Source organism: Penaeus monodon, unplaced genomic scaffold (assembly GCF_015228065.2).
Source record: "Penaeus monodon isolate SGIC_2016 unplaced genomic scaffold, NSTDA_Pmon_1 PmonScaffold_1751, whole genome shotgun sequence".
Lineage (NCBI taxonomy): Eukaryota > Metazoa > Arthropoda > Malacostraca > Decapoda > Penaeidae > Penaeus > Penaeus monodon.
Window position 1 is genome coordinate 7538 of NW_023646940.1, and position 12463 is coordinate 20000.

Below are 12463 nucleotides of genomic sequence, written 5' to 3' on the forward strand. Positions count from 1 at the left end.
CAAAGCCTCACGAACACCTTCTGATAAAAAGCCCCATTTAGACCAATCTCCTCCCAAACAATCCTGTAATAATAAAAGCTGCTCTTTAGTCAAGTCTCTTAAGTTTTGAGCTAAACATGAAGAGAGCTTATCCATCTGTTCGAAATTCTTTGCTTGCCAAAAAGATCAAACATACAAATAACCCTATAACAAGCAAGATACTCACCAGACAGGAGTGATAATAGCCATTGGTTATAAAGACACATATTTGATTTCAAGTGAGTTTACTTATTCCTCGTTAGTTCTTTCTCTCTTCGTAACCTCTTTTCTGTGGCAGCTAATAGACTGCTGCATTTAGACGTTCAAGGAGGCGGACGATATGCCCAATCCAGCTATAAGAAGAAGTCAGTTAAAGGAACCTCATTGGCAACATTGAATTATTAATAGTTTATCATCTCAATAAACTTCATGATAATTCCTACTAACAACAGATTGTAACCGGATATCAAATCTAGTAATATATATGCCAAATAAACCTAGAGCAAAATTTCTATGACTGTTTGCAAGTGAAAAAAAGGTACATGCACCATCCACTTTACTATTATAGAGCCATACTATGTAAATGAATTGACATTGCAAGTCCTCAGTCACCAATGAGCCTTGCGAACCATACCCATTTTTATGTGATACCATCATCATCATCACCAAATAGCATTAATTATTAGTACTTACCACAAATACTACTAGATATGAAAATAAAAACTTTCCTTTACAAAGGGATAAACCAGGTGAGATCAGTATTGTGTGAGGTATATATGTGTAAACAAAATCAAAGTGGACATAGTATGTATACATGACCTTCAGTCTCATTAGGGTACTATATCATTCCCAAATTGAAGGAAAGAAATTCTCATATTACTACTATGTATGTACAAAAATTATGAGATGTAAAATTCTAAGTTCAGCTGAAAATGGACGTATATATAGAATACCAGTCTTATCAGAATAATTTTTTATCTTCAAGCTTCAAGCTATTTCAACCAAAAAAATTTAATATGAAAATAATAGGTTAATTTGGAAAAAAATAACTGTACAAACAACTTACTTGGTTCATCATGAGTATGATAACTGACCAAAATACAACAGTTTGTCTTGTATTTATTAGATGAGCTATTGGAGATGGTCGGTTTTAAAGAGGATGACCCTCATCATGCGTCATGGAGGAGTATTATAACGGTGACCTGCTTGTGGTGGGAGTCAGGGGGAACTATCTCCTGCCCCTGTTCCAGGTGGTGTATGTGAAACCATGGCTCTGGTAATGAATGATGGGGTCCAGGGGAATACTACGAGAGGTAGGCAAGCTATTATTAAGTAGCCCTTCGCTATTGGAGTCATTCTTCTGCCATCACAGGTTAAAATATGTCAAGGGCCCCCTCTATACACTGGGCGGCTGATTATGAAACCCAAGAATAACCAGGTGGGACCAACTCCAATACGCCCATTCCTTTCAGGAAGGCCTGGTGTGGTCCAACACCTAATTGCAGCTTCTTGCGTTCCTTCAACTGACCGTCTTTTATCTTGCTCATAATTCATGGCAATCTTGTACTTGGGTAATGGGTGTGCGTGGTTCCATGCTGTGAAATAATTTACAAGAATAATTCATACCAAGAAAATCTGTTCTTTATGTTAGTCAAAGGGTTTAAAACATTAGCCGTCGACTCCATGGACCAGACGAAATTAGTGATATCTCCCGCAGGTAAGGCTTATGCCTACTACCTGTGGAACTAGGGGAGCCAGAAACTAAAGTATCTTTGCCCTATGTCTGCTTTTTGGTGGGCTTTGATAATCTATAGTCTAGCATTTTGGAAATTGCTGATTATTATATAGATAAAAATTTAAAATATTTTGAAGCCCTGCCTAGGGTGTACCAAGCCTTGGAGAGTGTAATCATAATGAAACCAAAAAGGAAGCTGGGCAAGCCAGATGTAGCTCAGGAACAAGGTATAGGTGTTCATGAAAAATCTAGGACTGCTCTTCTGCAACATATCTATTATGATTTGTGGTGTAGCCACATTACTTAAGTTAATGCTGCTAATTAGAACATTATTTATGTTGTTACAGGCCCATTGATAATATATTGTGGTAACACCATAAGGAAATATTGCAATAAAATCTTAAGTACATTATAATGGTAATACTACACATTTAATTTATCTGTAATGTGATGTGAGGCATCCCTAATTTAGTGTCAATGCACGTTGTAAAGCAGGCAGTGTGATTTATAGTTTTTAATTAAATATAAAATAAAACTTACTGGAGGACTGATCAATGAACATTTTGACTATAAATCAAAAGCGGTCTCTAAGCTTTCTATCCAATTTGCAATATCTTCAACACAGGGAAAAACTGCTTGCACCAATGCCGACAGGTAACAGAAATCCTCTAGCATCATAAATTGGGGTGATTTCAGGCAACAGCCAAACACTGGGTGCGGGAGTCCACCACATGAAGCAGAACCTTCTTGCTCCACGCCACTCTGGCCCGTCACCGCATGTACAGCCTTAACCCCATAGAGGCAGGCAGTATGTGTGAGCCTGCACACTTGTGATCCCTTCAGTAATGGTTAAGACAAATTAAAGGACAGTTCATTATGGACATGAACAGGAAAACCATCTGTTAACATATAGGGGAATGGCTCTAAATTAACCTTTGACATTAATCAAAAGGGGCTTACAAATTTTCTCTCTTCAAATGCCTATGCAAAGTTACTTCATATTTGTATATACGCACGTAGTTTTTAAGAAAGGCCTGTCTTAAAATTGGCTGTCATAGACAAGAAAATGCTTATCAAAGATATTTCATGGAGAGGACAAACACATTTACCAAGTTGAGGACAGTTAACACACATTACCCATTCCGAAAGGTGGCATGTACGGACATGGCATGGCATGGCGGGACAATGTGCCGGGGGCATGTATGTACAGGCATGGTACATGTATGAGTTATTTTTTGTTACAATCATGGAAAAATATTATTTTCTGCCACTGGAAGTGTGATTAAGTGTTTTAACACGTTTTCATTTTACTATGAACAAAAAAAAAAAAAAAAAAAAAAAAAAAAAAAAACAACACACCCATTTCAACTAAAGAAGCCACACATGCTTATTTTATTGATATAGACTGAATATTGATCAACTATGGAGTCTATATACCAAAAATACCCTTCAGTCTCGATTTATCAGAAGTCGGCAGTTAGGAGACTAGAAAATAATGAAACTGAAAAATACAACATATTCTGTAGTATTACGAAGAAATGGCATGGGATGCTGATCTTTGGCACAATGGCGCGCATTCTAGGGCGACGCTATAAGCCCCCGGCAGCGAGGGCCCGGGCCACTATGAATAGTACCGTCGGAAAGGGTTTTAATATTGCACAAGCAGACTGTGGAAGGCCAATTCCTCATTTATTGTTAAACAATTAATTGATTCATTTCTTACATATTCACAGCTATTCCTGACAACAATGACAACAAATGTATGGAAGGCCCAATGAGAGAGAGAGAGAGAGAGAGAGGAGAGAGAGAGAAGACGGAGATGATGAGAGGAGAGAGAGAAGAGAGAGAGAGAGAGGGGAGATGAGAAGAGAGAGAGAGAGAGAGAGAAGTGCAATATCATCTTCATAATTATAAGATTATTGCAGTAGGTAGCAGAACATATGGATCTTTATCTTCAAATCATTTATATTATAAAAATTTTTTAAATTAATGTTTGTCTAATGAGCCGCATCAACTGATGGCAACAGTGAAAATCAGACAAAATCATGAGCAGCATAAAATTGTGCAACAGGTGAAAATTAGACAAAATCACAAAGAGTCTAAAACTAATATTTCATAAGAAGCAACTCGGATCCCTCACTCCATTCACATTCAGCAGAGGCCTATTACATGGGACTAAGATGTGCTTTAAAAGTTGCTTATTTTGCATATTACTTTTCATCTCACTTTCCATGTAAATATATGTTATAAATTACCAAAATCAAATATCCCCCCAGTACTTACAGCTTCAGGATCGACATTTAAGCCAACCTCCATTCAAGGCATTCCAGCACTGATCCTCTTGGAAGGTCTAGCTCAGCATTTGGTCTAAAAGATCCAAGGCTGGGGTGGGCATTTGTCTCTAAAGTCGTTTCCCACTATTCTCTACGGTAGGTTTTTAGGCTTCATTGTGCCCCATCCAGGCAGTTAACAATATCAGGCCATCGGCTGGTGATGGTGTTCACAAAACTCGTGATGATAATACATCTAGTTGCATAGCTTCTGTGCTAGCCTGGGTTATATATGAAAAAAAAGAAGAGGTTACACAATTTCTTATGAAATGTCAAGCACAACTCAGTGCTTATTTAATTTTCTGGAATTAAAGGAAAAAAATTTGCCATAATATAATACGATCATACGAAGTTATCTTTCAAAATAAAAGGTTAGTTTTAAAACAGTAAGGACTACATCTCAAGCCAACCTGAAAGAGTGGTCTCTTTTGGAATAATTCTCTAGGATACATCCACAGGACCACACATCAATTGCTGCGGCCATTAACGTTCTTCCCAAGGAGCAACTCAGGAGGGCTGTGGTACCACAAAGTGATAACCTTGTTTGTGTATGGACGTTCTTTGTTTGAAACTAAATAATCTGCAAGACCCAAATCACCCAGTTTGATTGACCTCTGGAAAAAAAAAGTAATTGATATATAATATTCAAATTACAACAATATAGTTATATAGGGAAGCAAATCGACTTGTTTATGTGATTGAAGCTAACCAAAATGTGCACTTACTTGTTGTCATAAGAATATTGTACATTTAATGTCCATGTGAAGAAAATCTTTCTTGTGGCAATAGCTAAGCCCATTCAGAAGCCTGCTTCATAATTGAGGCATTGTGCTGTTCTGTGAATTCTACCATTCCAGATTCCAACACTCACCATCAACGTCATGGTCCATGTACTCAAAAACTAAGTCAAATGAACCTTGTCCTGTAAATAAAAATCAAATTAGTAAATCACAATAAAAAAAAAATCATAAAATCTGCCTTTACAACTTCACACAGGCACTCTAAAAATTTTTGAGTTGAACAGTTCCCAAATAAAACAAGACAACACTAAAGTACTGTTTAGACAAAAACAGAAAATGCACAAAAAGAACAAACTTACAGTTAGGAAGTCAACAGCATCCTGCTTGTCTGTTACAATTCTTAGTTAAATCTTCTTGTGATCAGCTGCTTCAAGATCTTGATTTCTCGTACAGCAGTAATAAGGGAAACCTCTTTCTCGATTCTCTAATCTTACTTTTTCAAGGAAACCATTTCATCATCTGGTGAAAAAACAAACATTTGATTCCGATAAGGAACACTAATATAGCTTATACTAGTGATAACTTATAAAAAGTATTTGTCGAGTATTGATTATTACTTAGGAAAGGAAATCGGATATACTTACTCTTCTTATCCTTTGCCCTTGCCTTGTACCACTTGCCCATAGGTTCCCTCCCAATATTGGCTATTATATTCAAAGACTTCAACAACATCTTTCCACTCCAGTCTTCAAGGGACAGGTACGGTCTTGTCGTTTTGCATTTCAGGATTTTTGGCCTGACAAATTAGGACGAGTTTAGGCGGGCCACTTCTTGCAAGTGGTGTGTAATAATTGCCATCATCATCTGGTGACAATTCTTCAGTTCCTTTCTATCACTGAAAAAGTATTAAAATAACAGGATACGGCAACTTTTGCTATACAAGTGTCATTCTTTGTTCAAATTTCCGCTTTATTAAACTGCAATGAATCTAAAAGGAAGCAGGATATTTCCTGATGAGTATGCACATATCTGAAATAAACAAGTATGTTAGGATGGTATTGAATGCCAAATAATATAGGTTAAAATCTCTTGAGAATGGGAGCTCTGCATCTAAAGTGGTTGTCTGGATAGTGGCAAGATGTGCCGCAAAAATATGTCAGTAAAAATAATATATAATTAATGTAATGAGCCTCATCTAGTGTCTGCGATTATTCCATGGAAAATGGACTACACATCACCTGTTGCTAGATTTATATCAAATGTCTTTTTTTGAAACGCACATATATGAATATATTAAGAATCTCCATGATCACAATCATAGAGAGAGGTTTAAGACTATCAAATGGAACAAATAATGTCTTCTGACTTACTTGGAGGCATGGGAGGTCATTAGTAATACTGAGTCTTGCAGGCTTGGACTCTGGTGGTGTTGGAGACGTTGGAGATCAATGTCTTCAAGTGGATCATGGTGGCATGGCAGCTAGTCAAGCTTGTTGGCACAGGACACTTTCTTAAATTTATTTTAATACAGAATACTGGCACTTCTTGTTCTGAATGGGATGATGGATTAGATATTTCTGCCTGGCCACTGCTGGCATTTGTGTCATTTTTAGCAGCACCTAGGAATACTTGCTGCGATGCTTGTGGGCCAGGGGTAATCTGGTCCAGAAGCAGAAAACACCACCTCTGGTTCACGTGTTCTTTTCCTTTCTCTGGTTTTTCGCCTTCTTTTGTCATTAACGCTTAAGGCCGTATCTATTTTCCTCTCTTGAATAATTCCAGCAAAAGGCTTTGTGGAACTTCATGTTGTTCTCATGTGCTAGGCGATCAGCTGCAGCACGGGGTGGCTGTGCGACGTGGTGGTGTGTGTCGTGTACCACCACGTCCTGGGATGAATCGTCTATGGCTGCCTGTCACCACGTTCTGCGTCCAGGACTCCGACTTCCACTTCTTGAACGCCTTCGCCAGTTAATTTTCATCAGCAATGGTAGTTGGGGGGGGGAGGGGAGAATGAAAGAAAAGAAAAACAACAAAAAAAAAAAAAACTTATTCTAGTTGTAATTTCATGTTGATTCATATAATTAAAGCTATAATGTGAACATGCATGTGAAAATATTAACCCATTGCCTCCAAAGAGAATCTGGGTGTACTTCAACTCATTCTGGGAGTATGTGCACCCAGCTTGCTTGACTCCCGGGCTTTTCCAAACTAAGGTATTTTGCACTTGTCACACATACTAACAAGGCAAAAGCAATTGATCCTTGCTGGTTTGTTATCCAAAAATTGACTTTAACGTTTTTGCTATTCAGAGATGCAATTTGTTCAGTTCTGTCGTAACTGATTATGTAAATTTTGTCCCATTTCCATAAGAGGTGTGCTACACAGTCTAAAAGATGGCATGTGGTTTACACTGGGATAAAAACTGGATTTTCTTTCATTTCACATATCTTATTTCTTACCAAAATAAGAGACTGATGCCAATTATATAAACATCTGCAACTATATGCCTTCAGTACTTTCCTTTGCCTGTTCACATTTCAAAAGTAACACTGGTATATTGAACATCTGACTGATCATGTAATCTATAGTGAAGGTTACTTATAGTTCAGAGCAACAGCAAGAGAAACATATTTTTTTGTGCATGGACATCTTCCAGGGAAAGGAGGCAAATTATTTGTGTCTAAATATCACCTCTACATAATAAAAAGTCAATAAGCGCATTACATGTCTCATTCTCCCTCAGGCATGCCCCTGGGTATGTATATACTATTAAAGAATGGCATAAACTGTAATGCCATGCATCTAACAGTAAACATATGTGATGGACTCGTCCTGCAATAAGCCACAAAGCAATTCAGCCATACCGAATTACATGTCATCTGGGGCCACAACCGAGTCAGCCATGACAGGAAATTACATGTGCATCTGAGATACAACCAACCATGAACATGAACTCACATGTCATCAAGATGCAATGGGTTAATGAACCTTTCAAAAATGCTGATTGGAATGACAAAAAATGATTTTTTTTCTTTTCTTTAAAATGTTAAGTAAACTATTAGAATAAAACCAAAAAGAAACTATCATGGAGAATATCAATATGAGAAGTCAAGAGTATTCTAGAATACGCTAATCGTCGTATTAGTAGTAGTAGTAGGTCGTAGTAGAGTAGTATAGTAGTAGTTCTGAAGTTTGTAGTGGTAGTAGTAGTTAAAAAAGTAAGCATAAACAATTAAAAATGGCATAAAATAAAAAACAATTAGTTAGCATCAGCAGGAAAAGAAAAAACAAATACAGATAGAAAGACTAACAGAATTTTTTAAATGATGAAAAAAATATTCAGATCGTTACATTACAAAACAAACTGCTATTTGATTACCAGGAAAATACAATGTAACCTTTGTGAAAAATTACATTATATCTTCTATTGGATTAATACTACAGTTGTATATTAAAATTTATATTTACAAGGCATTGCTATTTTCTATTATTCAAAGGAGGTGTAACAAATTAATTTTCTTTTGCCTATTAATACAATAATTTACTCAACTGATAAATTGTAAAAAGAAAGGAAGAAATGTTACATCTTTCAAGAATGCCACAAATACAGAGCCACTTGCACCTGGTGAAGAGTTGTTAATCAGCACAGTTATAGTACCAAACCACATTAGTAGAAGGTTAGTTAGTGCATTGCTATCACTCAATTAGCATGCAAGATTCCCATACATTTCGCCAAGTAGAAGGAAATAATTTTGACCAAAACAATATTAGCAAAGAGCAGATAGATATATGTTAGTTGGTAAGGAAAGATTTAAAGCAAGCAAGGATTCAACTCAAAAAGTAAAGTAAAAGTAAAAGTAAAAGTAAAAAAAAAAAGAAGAAAAAAAAAGGAAGGAAGGACACTACTAAACAGAATTTCACAAAACTTATAAGAACACACACTAACAAACTCAACGCCACAGACAAAACCCCCAGACCAAACACTCAGACAGGCACAACAACCACAACAACACAACACTCCAGTTAAAGCTTCAAATAAACCCACCATTTACCTTGGTGATTGGCCACGGCTCTGCCTGCCGACTTCTATTGGGCTGCGACTCCTGCTTGCTGCTTCTCCTTCCATGAGAAGATAATCCCTGTCTTTGTCCTTTTTATTTTTTCTTCTTGCCTCCCCCTTTGGCGAGATATTGATGCAACTCCATAATATCTGCTGCTGGTGTTTTTGGAGTGGAGTCTCTACATACTGAACTGGCCTGCACGACCTGGAAGCTTCTGCCGTAAGGTGGAGGTGGTGTATTGGCCTCGATGGGGAGCTGCCCTTCTTGGAGAGTTTCTGGGTGGTGGAGTCATATTGCCTCGCCTTTGACTTGGAAGAGGGGGTTGATGGTCTGCGGGGACTTACAGATGACTTCAGGCAGAGCGCTGGTCATAACTCTTGCTTGCCAGATGGAGGCTGAGGTGGTGGAGGCGGTGTCGATGACGAGCACTACGGTGGCGAGGCGGGCTGGGCGTATGTGGTATCTGTGTGGAGACCTATGAGTAGGAGTGAGCTCTCTGGATCTATGATGAGACAATAGGTGGAGGTGTCTCCGAAGGTCATTTGCCCGGGGTTATGATTTGTTTCTGGAACAGGTTGTGGTGGATTATGTATACCTTCATCATCATGAGAACTTAACTGGACTGGGTTCCTCACACGATTCCTGGCCTCAGATGGTGCACCTGCTGATCTAGGGTCATGACCTAGGAGCAACTCTAGGAAAACACAATTTAACTACAATTGGTTCTGACTGTCATCTTCGAAACTTAACACGACCTATAACCTACACCTTCCTCTTCAAAGTCTGGACTCCACTACGATATTTATGTTTACTTTTCTTTTGCTTTTTCTTGTGCACAAACTGGACTATGAGATTCTCAGATCTTTTTACGTTTCTTTCATGTTTTCTCTTCTTTTTTTTTGTGTTTTCCTTCTTACGAATACGTGAATGTCTCTTCTGACCAGATGGTTGGTGCGTGCATGATGATAAGGATCCTAGAACGATAGTATCCCAAAGAGTGATCTAAAGTACGACGGTCAAGGGGACAGACCACGGGATTATGGTACAGAGGGCTGGAGGCTTAGGGCGGGTGATGTGAAGAGTAGGAGATGCTCCCACTTCTCCGTCCACTATGGAGTGTCACGAGGGGGTCTTGGAGGTGTTGATCGGGAGGGTAGGATGGACCTTCGGCTTAAGCTGGTACGTTAGGTGCTGGGCAAGGGCTGTGACGGGGACTAGGTCTTGCCGAAACGAGTGGTGATCGGGGACGTGGCGACCGTACCGAGGGATAAACAGGGCTTGACTAGACTATCTGGTGATCTCCACCAGCCTCTGGCTCTGAGAAGTCTTATGAACTTACGTCAGAATATTCAACAAGAGCCCGAGGCTCCCGGGGATTACGGACGGTCTCGGGGGGCTCCCGAGATCCCACCCTTTGTGCTTTCTTATCCTTTTCTCGGTGTTTTCTGAGTGATTGATTATTTGGCATCCTCACTGTTGAGAGGACAGTGGCAGTGCCTGGGGCTTGGCTGTTGGTCATGGTCCTGGCCTTTCTTTCTTGTTCAGCGTCAGAGAGAGAGAGAAGCTATCATCAAGACTCAATAGTCTCATGGATTGCTCGGCATGTCCCTGGTCATGGCACCCAGCGCCCACACAAATACAAAGCCCATTGTTACCACAACCGACCTCCAGGACACCACCACCATACCTTACAACTGCATTACTAGTAACCAACACCTGCAAACAAGGGTACTCTCATCACATATACATTAAATATGACGGTTTACAGTGGAAAAACCTACAAAAAAATTTACCCCTGGACAAACTATAGTCATTCCATCTATAATGTAACTGTTTTGTTATACAAAAAGAAAAAATATTAAAAAAACACTAATAGATATTACCTTTGTACTCTTCCCCTCTATTATTTCAAAGCAAGGTTTCAACTTGCTACTATAGGGAATATAATTACAATTACCAATTTCATATTCAATGAAATGTGTCTTCTAAAAGATAATTAATTTAGTTCATAGTACGTATGTAGATTGTATATCTCACATACCTTTTCCTTCCCCAAAGTAACTAATTATTGTAAATGGTCCCGGCATAATCCATTAAATTATTCTTGAGTTTGTAGCAAACAGTGAGAGTGAAACTCTAAATTGGTAACTAAATTGGTAATAGTTCTCTCACAGGACAGTTGTAACTGTGTTATTTCATGAAGGCAGACCTCTGTACAAACCAGGGCTGGGAGGTCGGAATCAGAGTCATGGAGTCAAGAGTCAGTTCAAAAGGAGTTTGGAGTTGCTGGATGTCAGAGTTGGATTGTAAAAACTGTCCAGTCCGAAAATCAACATAAATCACAAAAACAACAATTTTTTAAAAACATATTGCACACTTTATTTCCACCAGAAATAATATAATTTTTATATTGTCATAGTCCATTTGTATTTTTAACGCATAATGAATGTTTTTTTTCTTTTTTTTTAGATTTACAATAAAACGACCAAAAGTAGCATCGATATAACATTTGACTTCAAATCTGTAAGGATAGGGTTAAAAGGCTAGCATGTAGTAATTTTTTTTTTTTTTTTCAAGGAGTTGTGGCAGGTGTTTTGAGGTACCGACCCCTCCGCAGCCCTGGGTGTACACTCAATGATTTTTACCTATACATCATTATTCATACAAAATGCCAATGCTGCTAACTAATCATAATTTTCAAAAAAAACGAAACATAAAATATGAAAAAACGAGAACAAAGAAAGACAGAGAGATACAACCACACAACACAAATGTACTATTTCCTGTTAATGGGAAACCTATTTTAACCCAAATTCACCGGGCATGGGAAGGTACATACATGAAATGCCCCACTGGGGTTTTTACTTTGTTAATTGTTTTTATACATAGATGGTTAAACTTGTTGCTATGGCAATAATGAGCCAATTACGGAGTACTGCCTGTCTGCCTTTTACCTTGTTCCTTGATTTCAAAAATACTGTACATGATCTTCCTTTGCCTTTCTGTATTGGATGGGCCAATGTTTATAACATTATAGTAACTATAATGTTCTGTAATAAAAAATTACACCATTGATATTCACTGCATTAGTAAAAAAAAAAAAAAATTTTATATATATATATATATATATATAATATATATCTATATATATATATTATTATATATAAAATTCTCTGCTGATTCAAGAAAATTTTAAAATCAAGTAAGGCCACAAGGTCTACTAATAAACTCCTTTGTGGCTAAGCACTTGCAGAGCCATCTATATGCAAAGACATTTCACAAAAATTTAAAATGAGCACGCATTTCCAGCAGATTAAATAACACAGAATACCATATTAAAGTGAAATTAAAATGGATGTTTCTTACTTTTGGTGGTGTTTAACACAAAATTAATAAAGATGACGGAAAATTATTTTAGAAATGTGGGCATGATTATAGTAATCATGATATAAAAAGTAGACAATAAAACTTTATTAGCTACAATTTCTTTAATCCAACTCTTGGCTTAGGCATTTTTAAAATAAAATTATGAATCTTTACAATCCTTTCTATCAAGCTGCAACAATGTTCCAATTAACA

At 37.6% G+C, this 12463-nt stretch overlaps 1 pseudogene; it reads right to left on the reverse strand.

Moving 5' to 3' along the window:
* Positions 1–341: 341 nt before the first annotated feature.
* Positions 342–12463, reverse strand: part of LOC119569644 — a 13681-nt pseudogene continuing 1559 nt past the window's right edge.